The sequence below is a fragment of the Dasypus novemcinctus genome, chromosome 2 (assembly GCF_030445035.2).
Source record: "Dasypus novemcinctus isolate mDasNov1 chromosome 2, mDasNov1.1.hap2, whole genome shotgun sequence".
NCBI lineage: Eukaryota > Metazoa > Chordata > Mammalia > Cingulata > Dasypodidae > Dasypus > Dasypus novemcinctus.
The window spans coordinates 147,191,685-147,213,420 of NC_080674.1; the positions used below are offsets into that span (position 1 = coordinate 147,191,685).

At 43.3% G+C, this 21,736-nt stretch overlaps 1 protein-coding gene across 12 annotated transcripts in view; it reads right to left on the reverse strand.

Moving 5' to 3' along the window:
- The window catches only part of SIL1 (SIL1 nucleotide exchange factor), a 336,574-nt gene that overhangs the window by 310,419 nt on the left and 4,419 nt on the right, over positions 1–21,736 (reverse strand). For 2 of the 12 annotated variants that reach the window (XM_058279471.2, XM_058279456.2), the window contains exon 2: positions 7,287–7,322. The exons of the other annotated variants lie outside the window; for them this stretch is intronic. The gene's annotated coding sequence lies outside the window, so the exon portion shown is untranslated. The remainder of the gene's footprint in view (positions 1–7,286; positions 7,323–21,736) is intronic. 12 annotated transcript variants of the gene reach the window in all.

Sequence of the window (21,736 nt, forward strand, 5' to 3'; positions counted from 1 at the left end):
GGAATTATACCAAATACCACTGATTGTACACTTTGGATGCTTTCTTAATATATATCAATAAAATTTGATTTTTTAAAAAGTGCTCCTGAGAGCGCTAGGGACATCCAGACACCACAGGCAAGCCACAGACACAAGAAATCAACACCCCTTTGGTAAGCTATATCTGGGATTACATGAAAAATCTTTCCCCAATAAAACATAGTTATACTCATTTATAAACCTCCTAATCATTATTCTACTTTTTATTTGAACCTATAATTTTCAATTTACTTGTTAAGTTTATTCCTCAGGGACATAAAGCCTTCATACTGTTCCGATGCCAGGTGAGCCCTGAAACCCAGCAGATATGTAGCCAACTCCTACTCTCCAGCTCTTTGGGCCTGCCCTGGATAACTAACAAAATGATGATGATGGGCCAGTCCCACCCAAAATCAAGGAGTATCTTTAACTGCAAGCAAAACAATTCCATTCCTCTGCCCCATAATATCTACATCCCTTCTCAGCCAGAAGCAGAGTAGACATCATCCCAAGTCTCTCAATTTTGAGACATGAACAAAAATAAGGGGGGCATGTACGAGCTGATTAAAGCAGATTTGTTTTGTTTTTGTTTTAAAGATTTATTTTTTATTTATCCTCCCCACCCCCATTTCCCCTGTTGTCTGCTCTCTGTGTCCATTCATTGTGCATTCTTCTGTGTCTGCTTGTATTCTCATTAGGCAGCTCCGGGAACCAAACCTGGGACCTTCCAGAGTAGAAGAGAGGCGATTATTCTCTTGTGCCACCACATCTCCCTGTTCTGCTACATCTTCTTATTTTCTCTCCTCTGTGTCTCTTGTTGCATCATCTTGCTGCGCCAGCTCTCCATGTCAGCCAGCACTCCTGTGCGGGGCGGCTTTCCTGCGCTGGGCAACATCCCCACACAGGGCAGTACTCCTGCGTGGAGCCACATTTCTGCATGGGGCCGGCACTCCACGTGGGCCAGCTTGCCCTCACCAGGAGGCCCTGGGCATCGAACCCTGGACCTCCTATATAGTAGACGGGACCCCAATTGGTTCAGCCACATCCATTTCCCGGATTTATTGTTATTGTAGTTTTATCTTGTGTTAACCGAGTAACTTGTAACACTGATAGAAAAAAACAGTAATTTTTTTAAAAATATGGGCAAAGGGCTTGAATAGACATTTTTCCAAAGAATATATACAAATGGCCAATGGCACTTGAAAAATGCTCAGTATCACTAATCATTAAGGCAATGCAAATCAAAACCATAATGAGATACTACCTCACAACGACCAGAGAGGCTCTGTTTAAAAAAATAATAATAATAAACAAAAGTTGGCAAGGATGCAGAGAAAGAGAAACCCTCGCACATTGTTGGTGGGAACATAAAATGTTGCAGCCACTGTGCAAAACAGTTAGGCAGTTTCTCAGAAAGTTAAATATAGAATTACCATATGACCCAGCAATCCCACTTCTACATATATACCTAAAAGAATGAAAAGCAGGGACTCAAATAGATATTTGTACACCAATGTTCATAGCAGCATTATTCATAATAGCCAAAAGGTGGAGCAACCCAAGTGTCCATCAACAGATGAATGGATAAACAAAATGTGGTATATTTACATACAGTAGAAACTTATTTGGCCATAAAAAAGGAATTAAGTTTTGATACATGTGACCACATGAATGAACCTCAAAGACATCTATTGAGTGAAATAAGAAAGACATAAAAGGACAAATATATGATTTCACTTATATGAAATAACTAGAAAAAAGCAAATTCAGAAAGAGAGAAAATAGAGTAGGTAACCAGGGGTAGGGGCATGGGGGATGGGGAGTTAATGCTTAGACAGTACAGAATTTTCTGTTTGGGTGATGGAAAAATTGGGGTAATGGATTGTGAAAAAGGTTTGGCAAAGGTAGCACAGCACTGTGAATATAATTAATACCACTAAATTTGTGTATTTGAAAGTGGTTAAAATGGGAAATTTTGGGTTGTATATATGTTACCAGAATAATTTTTTTTTTAATGCCTTCACTAAAAGTGGTCTTCTAGATACGTTTAAACATAAGTTAGGGAAGCAGACATGGTTCAACTGACAGAGTGTCTGCCTACCATATGGAGGGTCCAGAGTTCAATCCCCAGGGCCTCCTGACTCATGTGGTGAACCAGCCCACGCGCAGGGACTGCTGTGCCACGCAGGGGCGCCCCACGCGCAAGGATTGCACCCCGCAAGGAGAGCCGCCTCGCTGGAAAAAACACAGCCCGCCCAGAAGTGGTGCCGCACACACGGAGAGCTGACACAGCAAGATGATGCAACAAAAAAGAGACATAGTTGCCCAATGCCATCTGATAATGCAAGCGGACGCAGAAGAACACACAGCAAATGGACACAGAGAGCAGACAGCAGGGGGAAAGGGGAGAGAAATAAATAAATCTTTAAAAATAAATAAATAAACATAAGTTAAAGAAAATCCAAGAGGAAGAGAGGATAATCAGTAACAATAGCAAGTTAAGACACTGGCCTTAAGTAGGAGCAAGAGTGTCCAAGCACCCTAAGTTAGCCATAAGTCTAAGTCCTTCAAAAGAGGAAAATAAGCAAAGGAGAGAGCTGACAAGGAGGCTGTTCAATGTCCTGCATCTAAAAGCTTTATAAATAGAGAAATATGAACAGATTAGAGCACCAGTTAAGGTAACCATGTGCTTAGAAGGAAGGAAAAGGAGCTAAGTGGCTTTGGTTGGGAGAAAGGGAATTCTAGGAACCAATGGAGATCAGTACCTTCAGGGCTACTATTCTCAATAAACAGCACATTTTTAGAACTACAAACCCATTTCTCTGTTGTCTAAACCTGCTCCTAACACTCTCTCCTGTTCATGTCCATCCCTAAGATTTTATACACTAAATCCAGACAGGATTTAGGACTCAAACATTTGAAAAGGTAGCTAGAGTCCCAACTTCTCTTACTCCAGGGAGCCTAAAGCACTTCCCTAGTAAAGCAAAGAAGGTTTGCCTAGGTCTTGCCAGTTGGGCACACTAGCACTGGGCAGTCCTGCCACAGGCCCAGGGCCTCACTCAACCCACCAACATTTGCCCTGAAAACCTGGCTACTCTCCCCTCTGAGCTGTCCATGTCTCACCCTCCTACCCACTCACATTCTGTGAATTTGTTTCTATCTAGCCATTGTCATTTCTTGTCAGAAGTCCTTGTCTAAGAACTTAGGCAATATTGCAAAAAGTGTCAGTAGAATATCAGTGAGATAAATTTGCCATGTCCTAGTGAGCTTTTGTGTTTGTTTTATTCCAAGCAAATGCACTAAAACTTGTTCCTTATAATAGAAAGCCTAAAAATCAATGTCCAAAGCCCAGCAACCACAAACTCCCCTTTCCAATAACAAAATGCCAGGAAGAAAGAAAGTCACATAAAATGAAGCAAGGGGAAAAGTCTCTCCTCAGAAGGTTCCAGCTAATGGGGTGGGGGAAGGTTCCAACTAATAACGAATGAGCAGGGAAAAAAATCACCTTGATTCTACTTATTTAGGAAACAAAACAGTATCAATGTGAATACCAGTGTGCTTGGATTCTGAAAGCTAGGAAAAGTGAACACATTCTCATTCACAAGTTCATTTATTCAGCAGATGTCTGATCGTGTACTATGTGTCTGGCGCTGGGAATATGGTTGTGAACTGGACAGATTTGGACCCTACTCTCATTGAACTTACATTCTAGTGAAGGGAAATCGGAGAGTCAACAAGAAGTCAACAAACCAAAAAAATATCGGATGGCTACATTATGGTGACATTAGCAGTTACCTTAAGTCAGAAAAAAGTAAGACTACCCAAAGCAGGCCTCCTCCCTGGGTCACACAGGTCACACCTCAATGTAGTACTCCAATCAAAGGTCCCAACCGAATTCAATCGAATCAAAGGATCCCACGTCCACAGGAATGGACTAATTTCACAAACATGATCTTTTTCTGGGATTCACAAAAAGCTTCAAACTGTCACAGCAACTTATTGAGGAAAATTGATAACTGACTCCATGATGTAGACTAACTCTTCAAAAATGTTCTCTGGCCACAGAGCTTCTGAACAGCTTAATTTCCCAATAGAAATGCTTAATTGACTTTTAATCTACCAGTTATTGAATACATACTGCCTTGAATACATACTACATGAAGGACACTGTGCTAAGTGTTTTACAGACATTATTTTATTTAATCATCATCCAACCCTATGTGTAGATAATATCATTTCCATTTTACATGTGAGATAAACAAGGTGGAAAGAGGAGGTGAACTGACTTGCCCAAGGTCACACAACAAGGGCACGGCTGAGCCAGGGCTAGAACCCAGAATCTGACTCAAGAGAACTGGGCCTCCCAACCACTTTGCACTAATGACTTCAATCATTTCTCTGACAGGGGGGAAGACAACAGTTATTTGGGGTTACCATTGTTTTTCCTCTAACTGAAGCAACCATTCATCTTCCCCAGTGAAGGACACAGATTTTTAGAGCTTGACTTGACTCCAAACATCTTCTCTAAGAAATCTTTCCTAAATTGCTAAACCCAATCTCACTGCTCCCATGGTCTTGAATCACCTCTCTCAACACCTATGGTCCTATTCTGGCTTTTCTCCCTGATGGGGTTTGAGTTCTCTGAAGGCATTATAATCATCTCCATTAACTGAGAACCTACCATCTGCCAGGTCCATCAAGGCATATTGACATGCAGAATCTCATTTCATCCTATCTGCCCCAGAAGGTGGATATCACTATACCCTTATTCAGATAAGGAAACTGAGCTGCAAAAGTAATCAGCACAAGGTCACAAAGCTAGTAAGTAGCACAAGTGAAATTCTACTTTTTCCTAAAGAATGCAGTGCACACAACTTAAAAAATGACGAGTAAAGGGACACACACTCATCATGGCACCCCCAGATTCCAAGGAATGAGGAAGAAAATACCAGCACAGGTCAGCACCTGCACCTACACACCCAGCTCTAGACAAGCACATCTTCTCATCTCAATCAATAGAGGTTCCAATTTGGAGGATGTGAAAAGCTTATTTGTCCCCTGACAAAGGAATCAAATATAATCAAATTAACCTTCTTCAAAACCTCCACCAAATGCAATCCCATTACAAAAGTCATTTCCCTAAGACCACTGGGAAGCATTTTATTTCAATAACTTAGTACTGAACAAACCTTTGTAGAAAATACAACCTAGCTTATTTTTCATAGTCTCATCCATGCCAACTATCTTACATGATATTTCACAAAGGAAAATTAACAGCAGCAATAGGGAGAGTGTTTTAAGGATCAGAGAAGAGGGGCCAGTGATGTTCATGACAGGAAATGGAGACTTCATGATAAGAGGCAGCAAAAAAAGAAGGCTGCTCCAGATTGTGCAGTCCTAGAGTGAAGTGGACCACAACACTGAGAGCTCAGCACCATCCCCACTAGCAGGGAACAAACAACAATCAGGGAGTGTTGGAGGTCTGGAGGAGAAACTGGAATGGTTTCACCAACGGTAGTATCAACCAAGTGGCATCTTGTCTGGAGCCCTTTCAGGATACTCTGTAGGTGAGTTCCCTGGGTGACTGAAGCATGACCACGCAGGACGAGACAAGCTGCAGGGGAGAAGTAACCACAGACTGTATGCCTCAAAATCAGGACATGTTTTTCGCTTTTCGTAATTGTGGTAACACATATACAACATGACATTTCTCGTTTTAACCATTTTCAAGTATACAATTCAGTGGAATTAATTAAACTTAAAATGTTATGCTACCATCACCACCAAACTTTACCATCACCCCAAATAGAAACTCTACACCCATTAAGTATTGACTCCATTCCCCCTCCCCTCTGCCCTATAACCTGTAATCTACTTTCTGTCTCTATGAACTTACATATTTTCATTATTTCAAATAAGTGAAGTCATACAAAAGGATCACATCTTTATGCCTCTGTTTCTCCAGTATCCTGCCTGGAGCCCTCCACATAACAAACTTTTTTTTTCCTAAATGTTGGCCAAATTAACCTTAACAATGATCATTACCACCTTTTACTCAGCATTTATCCTGTGCAGAAACTGTGCTAAGAACCTTTCACATATTCTCATTTACACTTCACAAGAGCTCTGTGAGGTAGATACTATTATTATTCCCCATTTAAAGCTGAGAAAACTAAGAGTCAGGGAAGTGAAGTAAGGTCCCAAAGCTCATAAGTGGTACAGAAGCGATTCTAATGTTTGTCCGAGTCCAAAGACCAACCCCTATGAGCACTGGCCTTCAGATGCATGAGCGAAAGGAGCGGTGGGCAAGACCACAGTACCACTGAGGAAGGGCTCTGGAATCAGGCCTAGAATTGCCCCACCATGCACCTACACTTGGTCTGACAACATCTGACTCTCACTCAGCTTCTTTATATGATGGGCCGCTCCTTATCTCAGTCTTCCCAGCTACACAATAGGAAGAATAACACCAGTCTCTTTCCTGCCCTCCAGCTACAGACAATGGCTGGGGCCGAGAGAGAACATGTGCACACCTACATCATCCAGAGCTGAATGTTTCACAAAACGCAGGTGTTGGCACTGCCAACTTGGCACATCACATCTTAAGGACTGTCAGATTTAGTGGCTTAAGTGATCGAAGGTGAAAGGGGTAGCCCCTACCCAGCAGTGGCTACCAACAGAGGACCAGTGAGACAGCAGGTTACAAAGGGGTCTGTAGCTGTCAGATGTTAACAAGTGATGGGCCTGAAGCCTCCAGGCCTTTTTCTGGCCAGGTGTAAAGATGTCAAGTGCTGGCACCCTGAGTCATCACGTCTGCCAAGGGGCCAGTGGCCCCAACCACACACTGACTAGGAGAACCGAAAGGGGGACTTAATCAGAAGGATTCAGGATTGCCACATAAGCTGACTGAAGGGAAACAGGTCCCCTATCACAGCAACGTTCCTTTTCTGATCTTCATTCTCACCGTCTTATCAAAACCCAACTAATCTGCTCTTTCATAATTTATTAGAAATGTTTCACAACAATTCAAGGTGTTGGCGGTGGGGTGACACGGATGCCCTGTATGATTCTACGTATGTTTGCTTTGTAAGTTTGCAACTTTTACTGTACACTTACTGTTTATGCATGTTCATAAATGACATACTTCAATAAACTTTTTAAAATAAAAATAACAAAAAAACATCTAACATACTACCCAACAGAGTGATCTGTTCAAAACGCAAATCAAGGAAAGCTAATGTGGCTCAAGCAGTTGGGCATCCACCTACCACCTGGGAAGTCCCGGGTTCGGTTTCCAGTGCCTCCTGAAAAAGATGGGCAAGACAATGAGCTGACACCATGGGCTAGCGTGGCGAGCTGACACAGTGAGATGGTGCAATGAAGAGACACAACAAGCAGAAGCGGAGGTGGCTCAAGCCATTGAGCACCTCCCTCCCACTTCGGAGGTCCCGGGTTCAGTTTCCCCATGACTCCTAAAAAGGAAGGCAAACACACAACATACAGGCCCAGAGAGCAGACAGTGAGTGCAAACAACAAGGGGGAAAGGGGAGAAATAAACTAAAAAATTTTTAATGCAAATCCAATCATTTCTCCATCACAACCACTACTTACAACCTTCCAAAGGTTTCCCAATTCTCTCCAGGTAAATACAAAATGCCTTACCCAGGCCTTCAGAGCCCATTGTCTGCCCTTGCCAATCCCTCCAGCCTCATCTTGTACCCATTCCCATTCTCACTCCCTGTGCCAGCCACACTTTTCTCACTTCCTCATAGATGTCATACTCCTGAAATGTTCTTCAACCTCTCCTGCTTTTGCTCAGTAAGTACCTGTTTGTTCTTAAAAATTTAACTCAAATATACCTTCCTCAGGGAAAACTTCCCTAGCACCCTGTTCACTCCAGCACCCAGTCAAATGTTCTCATGGTACCACATTCCTTTCTTTCAATACGCTTATTACAATTGCAATATTTATGTGTGTGATTATAATATGATTGATGTCTTTATTCATTAATACACTCTAAGCAGGAACTCTGACTTGGTCACAAGTGTATCCCAGGGTGTACCATAATCTCTGGAATGTAATATTTTTTGACTGAAAGAACAAAACTTCAGAGAGAAAGGAAATGAAGCTCTGTCCAAATCAAAGGGTTCTGTTCAGAGATGTTTTCCCCACATGACATTAAGCTAAAGTAGTCTTTCCCATCCCCCTACCCCTTTACCAAATGTTTTTTAAAAAGATTTATTTATTTATTTATTTTCCCCCTCTTCCCCTCCTCCTGCCCTGCTGTTTTTGCTGTGTATTGTCTTCTCTTCTCATTTTCTCTCCTCTAGGATTCACCGGGATTCAATCCTGGAGACGTCTAAGGGAAGAGAGGTTCCCTGTCAATTGTACCACCTCAGTTCCTGGTTTCTGCTGTGCTTCACCTTGACTCTCCCCTTGTTTTTTTTTTTAATCCCCCCTGCAGCTTTTTTTTGCATGCTGTCTGCTCTCTGTGTCTGTATTTATTTTTATTTATTTCCCCTCCCCTGCTTGCAGCTTGCTTGCTGTCTACTCACTCTCTGTATCTGTTGCTGTGCTCTTCTGCATTTTTTGTTTTTTGATATTTTTTTTTATTGTATCCCTTTTTCTGTTGCATCACCTTGCTGAGTTGGCTCTCCGTAGCACTTGCGGGCCAGGCGGTTCTCTGCAGCATGCAGGCGAGCCTGCCTTCACAAGGAGGTCCCAGGACATGAATCCAGGGCTTCCCATATGGTAGATGGGAGCCCAACTGATTGAGCCACAGCTGCTTCCCCCCTTGTCTCTCTTTTGATGCATCATCATCTTGCTGCATGACTCTCTTGTGCACGGGCATTCATGCCGACACTCATGCAGGCACTGGCTCACCTCACAGGCACTCACGCGGGCACTGGCTTGCCACACAGGCATGCTTTCTCTTCATTTTCACCAGGAGGCCCAAGGGATCGAAACCAGGTCCTCCCATATGGTAGGCAGAAGCTCTATCACTTGAGCCACATCTGCTTCCTCCGAATTTCTTCTACAAGTTACTTTCTATGGCTGCAGGTAGCCATAGTGATCTGCTGGCCTACAGCCAAAAATAGTCTAAAAAGACAACCCCTTGTCTGAATGCAAGATCATCAAAATAAAAGTCCTCAGCAAAGGTTCAGGCAGATAGAAACACAAAAATCTTTACCCAGTAAAGTCACTGATCCAAAAAACCAGTAGCCCCTGCAAGAAACAAGTACTCCCCAAGGGAGGTGATCCAACCCAAGAAAAAAGGGGAGAGAGGCAGGGCCACAGACACTAAGGAAGGCAATTAGACCCTATCTTCCAAACAGTAACTATCAAAGGATCCCCTGAAGAGGCAGCTTCAGAGAAGGTCTATAACTGTGGTGCCAAGAAGCAACACCAGCACCTGAAGAAGCTCCCATGAAGCTCTAACTGAAGCATAAATTCCCTCCCCAGCTCTTCTCCCAGAAGCAGGAGGGTCTTCTCCCTGCCTTTCTATTCTTTAGGGGGAGGAGAGGTAAAAGGCTTTCCAGAGCACTGCTTTTTACCAGGCATAGTGAACTTCAGACAGGGCTGTTAGTGAAAAATAATGAGCAAAAGATTAGCAGAGGGAAGGAGATGTGGCTCAAGCGACTGAGCTCCCACCTACCATAAGAGAGGTCACAGGTTCAGTGCCTGCTGCCTCCTAAAGAAGACAAACAAGACAGCAAGCAGACGTGACAGGCAGCCATGGTAAACTGATGCAACAACAGCCATGAGGAAAACACAATGAGAGACACAACAAAGCAGGGAGCAAATGTGGCTCAGGTGATTAGGCAGCTCCCTCCCACATCAGAGGTCCTGGGTTCGGTTTCCCTGCCTCCTGAAAAGAAGACCAGGACACAAAGTAGAAAGAGCCAATGGAAACAACGAGGGGGTAGGGAGAAATAAGTCTTTAAAAAAAAAAAAAAAAAAAAATATATATATATATATATATATATATATGAGCAGATACACTGATACAATAGCTGATGTTCACAGAGACTAAGCAACTTGCCCAACAGCCAATGAGTGGCAAGGTCAGACGCCAAACACAGGGTTTCCTGATTGCAGAGACTCTTACTTCTACTCCAGTGCTGCCTTTGTGTGTCACCTAGAGCCCAGCCCAGCTCCTCGCCCCTTTACCACGATCTTCCTAACCAGAGTGGGACTGCAGCCCCTGGTAAGCTCCTGGGAAGAGAAAGCCTGCCTGACTTGAGTACAGTCCACACAACTGGTATGTGCACAATTGAGATCCACCCCCTCATCCCAGGAATGGAGCATAGTTCACTATAGGGAGTGGTGTTCATCATCTGCAGTAATGGACATAAGGCTGCATTTTGTGAAAATTTTAAAGGAGCCCACAGAGGTAAAGTGCATACCTTTCCCAGCACCCCCTGGTGCTGGGGGATGGAATGATCATGCAGCCCAGAGCACCTTCAACCAAAGGACTGTGTGCTCCAGTCACACCATCAGGAAAGCAATCCCAGCTGAAGCCTCCATAGCTTCCCTGGCTATGCAGAGAGGGGAGCAAGCAACTCCACACCCAAATCTTCTGCAACTACAGGGCATTTTCTGCAAGGGTAAGTACCCATTCATTGTGCTAGAGTTCAAGGTTAACCGTTCCCCCGCATTCATTTCAGGATCTGCCTCTTATCAAAAGCTATGCCAGCTGATTATTATAATGATAACTATTATGCCATTATAATAACATTATTGAACTTTTTCCCTGCACTTGACATCTGTTGGCTGATAGGTTTAACTGGTACATAAGCAATAATTACGCAGTGTGCTCTCCTTTCTAACCAAGCCTCTGTTGTGACTCTTAAAGCAAAATCCAACTGCAGCAAATGCCCAGCCCCAGCAGCAGTGAGAAACACCGCTCATCTGGGCTCACCCACCTCCAGTGGTCACAGTACAAGAAACATAGGCTCAGCTAGGTGTTTAATTGTCGACACCCCTGCCTGGCCTCCTGGGAAGGTGATGGAATTGGGGGGAAACACCACTCAGGAAGGAATTTATTGTTGAAACCCCAACAGAGCTGCAGGAGTTGTAAATAGGCCTCAGTATTGCAAAGAGACAAACAGTACCAAATCACAATGCCACACACCACAGCAAGAGAAGAGGAAAATGCATTTTTCCACTGGGAGTTCTAAAATAAATAGTTCCCAGGGAGCCATTCTGCCTGCTTCCCTACACACACTTCTTGGCAACTGCTGGTAAAATTGGCAGCAGGGAGAGGTGGGGGAAGCAGAGTGCTATCTTCAAGTCCCTATTTTGAAGCTGAGAAATCCATTATCCGGACTGTTAGGCCTTCTTTACCAGGGCCCACGGGGAGCCAGGATGAAATACAGAGCCCAAAGCAAAGAAGCAAGTCCTACTTCCTGTCAGCCAAGGTCCCCAAATCCACTTGTTATGCTATTTGTGACAAACAAGGTAGAGAAGATGTGAGATTCAATGACTGCAGAATATCAATATGCCTGAATTACACATTAGTCCTATTAAAGCAAAGGCAACCCATTGTGAGGCTACATTAAAAAACACATGATAAAACAAATCCTGCCAGGAGACCAGCGCTGGCCTTTGTTCTCTATCCTGTAACACACAGGGCTTTTTTTTTTTTTAATGGAGAGGGGGCGGAAGGTTACTTGAATTTAAATTACCAGTGAACACTATAATCTGTGTACAAGGAGAAAAGGGACATTCAGGAGTGCCAAGCGCAGGCTCTCAGGTCATACATGGCCGAGGCAGTAGTAGACCGTGGGGCTTTCTCCTTCAGCCTCAGCACACTGCTCTCATTGCTTGGGAGTAGGCAAGACCCAGGTAGCACAAAAAGGCACTTCCCCCTAGGTCTAGAAAGAAGATGGCCCTCTCAGAAGGATATTAATATAAAGCGACACAGAATGAACAAGACCATCATCCAAGAAGTAACCCACCTAACGAGGGATATTAGAGAGGTGTTACTGAGGGCAGAGACCATGTCTGTTTTGTTCCCCACTATATTCCCAGGGCCGAGCAGTACCTGAATGTAGTGGGTGCTCAGCAAGTAACTGTGAACTGAATGGTGACCAGAAAGAATCCTTGGGTTGGAAACAACTATGAGAATCTGGTTGTTCCTACTGTAACCTGTGGTAGACAGGCCATGGTCTGCAAAGAGTATGTAAAAGGGAACCTAGAGAATAAAAATGAGTCTATCTCCAATATATTCCAGGGTGCCCTAACAGACTCACAGGTGTATATTGGTCAGACTACAGATATAGACCTAGAAGCCTATCACGTGAAGGGAGGGGATTAGAGGGGAGGAAAAGGGAGGGAAGGATAGAGAAAATCAAGTGGGATAAAACATTTACTGTGTGCTTTTGTGTATATATCTGAAAACTCCAGGAAATTTTACAGATGAAGAAATAGAATCAGCAAGGTTAACTATTTCATCTAAAGTCCCACAGCAAGTGCATGGTTTAAATTTGGGTGTATCTGATGTTACAGCCCAAGAGTTTTGCTTTGATTTTGCTTTGATTTCTTCCAAAGGTGATCTGGTTCCCCAACTAACCTTTCCTATAAAGTTCCTGTGCACACAAATCTCTTGGTAATCATGTTTCTCAGAGTTAATTAATTACCAGGACCTGTGGCTTGATATTCTCTTATCAATTTTACATATTAGAGACAGCCCCCTGGAACTTGAGCAAAGCTCGTTGAATTATGAAAGATGAGTTTCAAGACTTGCAAAGCTGTCCACAAGTGAGGTCTTGATGAAGACATCAACTGGAACCTCTCTCTAGGACAACTCTTCCTAGCACAGGACAAATCAAGGGTAGATGAAGAATACATAATCTGAGCATGAGCTCTGCATGCCCCCAATCAGTTTTCTTCAGAGACTGCAAAGAAGAGCTATCAGAAACCTCCCCACTCCAAGCTGTGTCTGTAATGCATAGAATTCTCTTTGAAGGTCATCTAATTCTGATTTAAGTAAGAAGTAGCAAAAGTGAAAATCTAAGGATTTCTGCTTGGTCCTTAGAAGCAAGTGAGCCTTCCCTGCATGATACTCAGTGCCTCCTGGAGATTTCAGAGAACTGCCACACCCATGACATCAGGGACATCAGAGAAGAAAGGGTAAGGTGATTTTTCAGTGTTGTATTCTGAAGGGACTGGTGGCAAGGATTGGCCAGTGTTTCCAATGGAAGTGAATACACTAGACAAACCCAGGGAAAGCTAAATCATACTAAAACGCACTGTATCTAGATTTGTCTGTTTATTTTGCCTACTGTGAGGGCTTTCATCATTTAAAAAAAAATTTTTTTAACTTAGGGAAGCTGATAGCTCACCCAGGTGCACAATGGCTGCTAGGAAGACCTGCCAGAAGGGGGTACCCAGCAAAGGCAGGTTGTGTATGGTGAGAAGGATCTCCAAGAAATGTCCTACATGCCAAGACATATGTTGTCAGGATACTAATCCAAATCTATTACCTATTTTGTACACTTTATAATGTTTACAATCTCTGGGATGTGGAGCATTACATTAGATCCAAGGACTACTCTATGCCTTCCAATTCTATTTCACACATCTTTTTTTGCTAAAAAGATTTGTAACCTGGAAACAAAGCCCTCTGCTTAATACAAGCAATAATACTTAGCAAAGAATAGGAAACCAGGCTGTCAATCTGAGCTTTCTTTTATCACCCCAATGAAGCTTTAGTTTACACTATCTAGGAATCGAGAAACCTACTAATGACCCTTTGATTCCAGAGAAGAATGAGTATCCTGAAGAAAGAAGAGGAAGCACCACAGTTCTACTCCTGCCTCAACTGAAACAGCTCTGGAAACCCATAAAAGAATTCAAAAAAAAGAGAACTACACCACTGTCAAAAAAACTAAGAGCAAGGGGCATGAATAAGGTAAGGCTACCTAAATGAGTTATAGTTCTCCCCTGACTAGCTGTATGACTCCAGGTAAATCATTTAGAATCCCTGAACATAATTTCTTCCCTCCATAAAATGGGGATGCTGTAAGGATCAGATAAAACAATGTATTTGAAAGCCCATGAAAAAAAAGTAAAGCACTGAACATACACTAGCCCTGATTGTTATTCCAGGAGATGTTTGGACGAGAACCCCTAAGACACTTCTGCAGAGCAGGAGGTAAGGCTGTTACCTCCAACTGGCAGTTTACAGTTACTCTTCTTTTGCAGAGAAACCCACACTTAAGGAGTAAATACAAGACAGAGTGGAATTCGAAGAGCAGACCACACTTGAGTTTGCTCGTATACACTAAAATAACAATACATGCACATGGTTCAAATTTGAAAAGGCACACCAAGGTATACAGCGAAAGGTAATTCTCCCTCCTCCCCTGTTCTGCAGCCACCCAGGGCCCCTCACCAGAGGCAACCCTTTTCAGTTTCTCATATATCCTTCCAAAGATACTCCAGTCAGCTACATTCTGCCTCAAATGGGGATACCATTGATGGCAGCATTCTCAGATATAGAAAGTTAAAGCCAAGTAAATAAGCACTGCCAGGGGCACTCAGGGACTATGAAAAGAATGAGACAGCCAGAGGATAAGATATTACCTTGCTAAAGGCTCATGGAGGTGCTGATTTCCCTCTGGCTATTATACTGCCTTGCCTCTTGGCTGACTGCACTTAAGCAATAATTTCTTACACTATATTTCTCTTTCTGTTGTGTTTTCTTCACCCAGCACCCCTTCTCAGAGATGTCATTACACAAGAGGTCTCTGGAGTCAAGCCTGACCCTAAATCCTCATGTTGTACCAGATTGACCACCAGGCCCTTTGAAGTAGCATCAAACCTACCTCAGCAGAGGCTGGGCAAAAATCACAGAAGGCCGTGGATCGCCATCTTTCTAGAGACAAAATTTGCATTTCATACCCCAAAGAAATCAGAATATAAGGGAGGATGAAGTCCAAAACCGTAGTTGATGCTCTATAAGACCTAGTGCAAAAGACTAAATTACTCCCACAGAAAATCAGAACACTCACAACCAAAGCTAGGCTTTCACCAAAATTCCCTCAAAAGCTTTCAGATTATGTCTCTCCTCCATTTCTTCCTCCACAAGAACTTAAATGTATGAAACTCCAGCCTCTATCCAGAAGTCATAAATGGGTAGCCTATAGGTCAAATCTGGACCATAGATGCATTTTGGTAGTCCCCAGGGATTTCAAGTAAAAATGTGGATTTCTGGCTTCTCTTGTAATATGAGATTATCAGGTCACAGTACAGCTACACTCACTCCAGACAACAATGGACTGAGTAGCAACTGTCCCTCCCCCAGGGCACAAGCTCTCCAGTTTGGCAGAGGCTTATCATTCCCTGTTGCATCACACTGATTGTTCCCTGCCTAGCCCTGAAAACATCTAAGTTGGAGACCCCTTGCCAGTGAGTGACAGAGGAGGCTGATCAACTAAACAGGCACGTCAGTTGACCGAAGAGCAAGACTCTTGCATTCCCAAGCATTTACTGAACATCCACTATGTGCCAAGATTATGCTGGGGGCTGGGAACACAAAGAGGAATGAGGTATGCAATCTCTTCCCTCCAGAAATTTAAAATTCAGGTGGGAGAAAAGACTTACTCTAAGGAATCATACTGATTCAGATACAAAGGGCTGCTGGAGTTGAGCATGCTGAACTTGTGGCCAGGGAGCAGTCCAGGAATGCTGCAGGGAAGAGGGATTTCAACAGGATTGCTGTTTCTCAAGCTTTCATAAATGCATTCATTCAACAAGCATTTATGATGTCCATGTTACACTCAGCATTATGCTGGGGATGCAGATAAAGCATAGTCCACGTTCTTGAGAAGCTCAAATAAGAGACAAACAAACTAACCAGGATTAAGTGAGCTGAATTCTATAATCAGGGTGTTGCTAAAGGGATACAGAAGCGTACTTATCAGGCAAAACTCGCTGAAGAAGGTGGAGAGAAGAGATAGGAAGAGGTTCCTGTAATAACTTGGGAGAATAGGGGAAGTAAGGTGAGGAAGATACTGCAGAGGCTTGCCAAAAAATTCAAGACAATGGCACTTCCTTGAAGCACTTTTTAATACCAGCTGGCCTTTCCTAAAAGCAATGAGATTGTACAATATTTGCTTCATTCAGAGAAGGAACAGGCTATGGTGATGATAGTGACTGGATTATTTAAAAACTCAGCTTGAACTCAATATAATGGGGGTGGCTTCAGGGCTCTTTCCCACTCTCGTTCTCATTCCCATTGCTACAATGAACCAACTGTAAACCTCAAAGGCAAAAGAGTCAACTTGCACACAAAATCTCAGTCAAGTTTATTTGACTGTACCTCCCTAATCTTGCACAAGGACCAAAAATGGGCATACAAATCAGAGGAAAGCCATGACAGAAGTCAAGGTTTCCTAATAAGCTAACTGCTTCATGTCTGGCTGAAGAGCAGAAAGCAAGAGACAAGAACACACTCTGACAGCCTCAGACGAGCTCTGGACTAGCCAGCCCTGCTCTAATAAAAGTCCCATGTCAGACACTGCCCAAAAAACAGAGCCCACTGGCTCAGGCTCCTGTTTAGAAAAAACCTCCTCAGAAAGGTGAGAACTGCACCCGGGGACATAGCAGGAAGGCTGTGAAGTTATTTCCTACTCACAACTTTTAGTTATTCAACATGAACTAGCTGTTACTGCTGATAGGAATAACTAACCAACCAACAAAGGAAGACAGACAAGGATGCAATGTTTAACATAAAACTTGCTTGATCAGCATAATTTAGCTCAAAGTAAGTCTTGGTCAGAAACTAGAAACTGCTGGTGCTGTCATTGTTGATAATGATAATATAGATAATACAGAGCCCTTAAACCGTGCCAGAAGAAGCATTTTCCAGGTATTCTCTCAATTAATTCTCAAGACAGCTACAAAAGTAACTATTACTATTTCCATTTTACAGATCAGGAAACCAAGGTTTAGAGAAAAGAAATAACTTGACCAAAATCTGACAGGTATTAAGTAGATAGCAGAAAATGAATCCAACTAAGACTCACTCCAAAGTGGGGTTTTTTTTTCTGTTTTTTTTTTTTAAAGATTTATTTATTTCTCTCTCCTTCCCCCTCACCCCAGTTGTCTGTTCTCTGTGTCTATGTGCTGCATCGTCTTTATCCGCTTCTGTTGTTGTCAGCAGCATGGGAATCTGTGTTTCTTTTTGTTGCGTCGTCTTGTTGTGTCAGCTCTCCGTGTGTGCGGCGCCATTCCTGGGCAGGCTGCACTTTCTTTCGCGCTGGGTGGCTCTCCATACGGGGCGCACTCCTTGCGCGTGAGGCTCCCCTACGCGGGGACACCCCTGCATAGCAGGGCACTCCTTGCGCACATCAGCACTGCGCATGGGCCAGCTGCACACGGGTCAAGGAGGCCCCGGGTTTGAACCGCGGACCTCCCATGTGGTAGGCGGACGCCCTAACCACTGGGCCAAGTCCACTTCCCTCTAAAATGTTTTTAAACCATTCTGATATACTATCCATTCCTTCCCTTTTCCTTTTAAAGATACACTAAAGATTTGCTTATGTCACCAGATACAGTTCTCTGATGCACCCAGCCCCATTCTTGACAGAAAATACAGCAGTTTAGTCTGAGCACTATTTCTTTGCTCACAATACAGGGGGAAATACCAATCTATTTCCTCTAAGGTAGAACAAGAAGAAACACACTTCAACATGAGTAGGAGAAAAACCAGCATGTCAATGGAAACCCATAGTGAGGGTTGTAAGGTAATGAACAGTCAGTGGAGATGGAGTCTTCTTACCCAGAGATAAAATTTTAACTATAATAGCATCTTGCATTCTTTATAACACTGTAAGCAATTCTAGCAACTTCTACAGTCTGTAAGTATGAGCCCCTTGGCTTCAGTACCAGCTCTCCTGCTCATACACTAGTGGCCCTAAAAAAGGTATGCAAACCCAGAAGTGGATGAGAATTGTGATTAGTAGTACAAATTCAAGAATGTCCTTCTGTGAACTAGAACAGATATATATCATTACTGTAGGGTGGTGGGAATGTGGACAAGCTTGGGAAAAATACAATTAATGTAACCTACGGACTATAGGTAACAGCAATACTGTAATATTCTTGCACAATGCCAAAGATATACTGTGTTAATAATAGGGGGGTGTATTAGTCAGCCAAAGGGGTACTGATGCAAAGTACCATGATCTGTTGGCTTTTATAAAGGTATTTATTTGGGGTAGAAGATTACAGTTACAAGGCCCTAAAGAGTCCAACTCAAAGTACCATAAGAGATACTTCCTTAACCAGAGTCAATGGCCACGTGTTGAAGCAAGATGGCAGGTAATGTCTGAGAAGTTTCAGCCCTCCTTCTTCTTCTTCTTTTTTTTTTTTTAAAGATTTATTTTTATTTATTTAATTCCCCTCCCCTCCCCCGGATGTCTGTTTTCTGTGTCTTTTTGCTGCATCTTGTTTCTCTGTCCGCTTCTGTTGTCGTCAGCCGCACGGGAAGTGTAGGCGGCGCCATTCCTCGGCAGGCTGCTCCCTCCTTCGCGCTGGGTGGCTCTCCTTATGGGTGCACTCCTTGCGCGTGGGGCTCCCCTACGCGGGGGACACCCCTGTGTAGCAGGGCACTCCTTGCGCGCATCAGCACTGCGCATGGGCCAGCTCCACACGGGTCAAGGAGGCCCAGGGCTTGAACCGCGGACCTCCAATGTGGTAGACAGACGCCCTAACCACTGGGCCAAAGTCCATTTCCCTCCTTCTTCTTAAGGCTCCGTGGAAACAGCTTCTTCTGATCTCAGGCTGGCATAGACCCATCTCTCTCCCTGGGGCCTGTTTCTTTCTGGGCTCTACTGCTCTGGTCTCTTCACAAGGTCAGAAGTAGACTATTAGACTCATCTCTCTTCCCAAAGCCTCTGCCAGATTTATGGAGCTGTCTCTCCATCTCTGGGTTCTTCTTTTCTGTGTCTCTACTTCTGTATGAGAGTCTGTTTTATCAGCCCACCAAGGGTCTGGGCACTCTAATGACCTGGTTAAATCAAAGCCCTAATCTTAACATAGTTTAATCCGACAGCTCAGCTGAATCTAATACAATCCAAGGGTATCAAGCCCAGAGAAACAGACCAGTTTACAAACATAAACAAAATCTTTTTTTGGAATTCATAAATAATATCAAACTGCAATAGGGGGTATGGAAAAAAATATGCCAAATGTACACTATGGACCATAGTTAGTGGTACCAGTCTGATGATATTATCTCATAATCTGTAACAAATATTTCACAACGGTGTGGTGTGTTGGTGAAGGGGTGTTGTATGGGAATCCACACATGTGCATGATTGTTTTGTAAATTCACAACTTCTTAATAAAAACACATTTTTAAAAAAAAGGTATGTGGCCCACTTCACTTCTCCAGGGCTCAGTTTTGTCACCAATAAAAGAAGAACCCATTGAATGCTACCTATATTACAAAGCAGAGCTTTTGGGCAGAAGCAGAATTAAAGCAACATTACTGGAGTCTTCATTCACCTACAAATAGCCACACCTTGCAACTGAACTAGATCAGCCTTGGTGGTTGCAAGGAAATAACTAAAAGATCTCAAAGAGGATTTCTTCCAGCCCAGGCACGCCATGATTTTAGACTTCAGGAGCTGAGCCCAAAGATGGAAAATTGTCTTCAGGATGGTGAGGGGACATGAAATTGACTTTACATACTTGGCTTAGGAGCTGGCTCAAGTGTCCAATGCCTGCTACCCACTGGACTCAAAGAGTGACCAATCAATGGTGTCTATATTGATTGTCCTACTTCATGTTATTTCCATTGGACTGAAGCCTGCTAGTTTTCTAGAGCTTCATCAGAAAGCTGCTGCCCTCTTGGGAGCCTCACAGAAATGAGAGGCATTTATGCATGAGACTATTCCCAGAGGTAAAGAAATGTCTATTTATAAGTATATAGGCATTAGCCTTCCTCACCAGACCTTTTGGAGGTATCTCAGACTCTTCTTCCAGTTTTTAGAACTCCTGTCTTTCACAACACAGAGAGGGTAGAACTTGCAAAGTTCTGTGGTAATGTAGTGACTGGTTCACTGATGACTGTGGGATGTTCCTCTGCCTATGATAATAGTAAGTGGTAATAAAAAGACAAAATCAAGAACTTCCTCAATTATGACATAGCCAATGAGCAGACCTTGGAAGCATACCCTTCCCCATTTCTCTGTGGGTGTGAAAATGTGACATGGGCTAAACATCAGACATTACCCAGAGGCTCCAGCCCCCAGTGCAGGAACACTAGAGCTAGCACAGCAGGCTCAACTCTGGAAAGGGAAGGCCCAGTAGATACCAGAAAAGCAAATGGTAAATGGAACACCTCAAAAGCCAAAGCTTTGGAAGAAAATAAAAATAAAGAATAAACTCAGTTCCGGCCTTTTTGGTAAAACTCATCTCTCCCATATCCACACCCACCCCCACTCCATTTCTTCTCTGATTCTCTTAACAGAATTAACAGGCTTTAAGACAATCTACAACAACTTTAGAAAGGGACAAACAACTTCTGCTCTAAATTATTAGGAATATCAACATGCAAAGCAGAAATGTCACTCTTACTAATACTTATGCTCACAAATATTTTACAGCCAAGAAGTTTACTGGACTTGCTACACCAACTCAACTGTTGGAAAATGGAACTAGTAAGGACAAATTCACAGCTTTGACCCTCCTAAAGGATAAGTAGCTTAATTCTTTCCATGACTGTCTTTACTACTGCCAGCCATCTCACAAGGAGCACAACCAGGAGAGCATGACAAGGGCACTGGCCTTAAGGCATGCCCACCCTGGAAAAACAACTCGGTGAACACCTCAGCAGCAGGAATTGACTTTTTCACTTTAGAGTCCATAATGTCTTACACAGGGCCTGGCACTTAGAAGGTCCTCCAGAAAAGTAAGTCTAAAGGTCAAATATCCTACTGATAACTCATCAGGGAGGCAGCAAAGTTCAACAGAAAGGGCGCTACCATTAGCTCACAAATCCAGCTTTTGAGTCAGCTAGAGCTGCATTTAAATACAACTGCACCTGGTCCAGCTTTTGAGTCAGCTAGAGCTGCATTTAAATACAACTGCACCTGGGCTCCCATCTCTCTTCCTTGACCTCCCTTAAGGCCTTAGCATAGAATATTACACTGCATTGTTTATGCCACTTCCCTTTCAATGCCTCAAACGCCAAAGCCAAGGGCAGTATATTAGGAGGGATAAGAGGGCAGACCTAGTTAGCCAGCACAAGCACAGCCTTGTTTACAATCCCCCACCCCCAGCTGCCTGGTGGAAACTAAAGGAACTACAGGAACAGACTGAACATAGCTCTGTTGCTAGTGGAGTCTCTCTGTCTCCAGGGTAAGAAATTGCTCAAATAAGGATGCCAGGTGTGAACTACTCACAAGACAAACAATTTTCAGGAAAATTCCACGAGGTTCTCCACATGTGTCCTAAGCAGCTTGAACCTTTTACAGGAAGGTTTTGTCCCAAAGACAAACATGGTTATTGTTGATGCTAGGAATCAGGGATTACCCAAAGCCCCAACAGAACGGCGACAGGCTAGTCTCCTCTCCCACTCAGTAGTTATGCCTTTGGTGAAAGTAAATGAAGAAAAGAAAAAGGCAGGATATTCCCTCTTTAGACCACATATAATTAAAACATGAAGCGCTCTGCTGTGGAAGACTAAGGCTTGCAGCTTAAG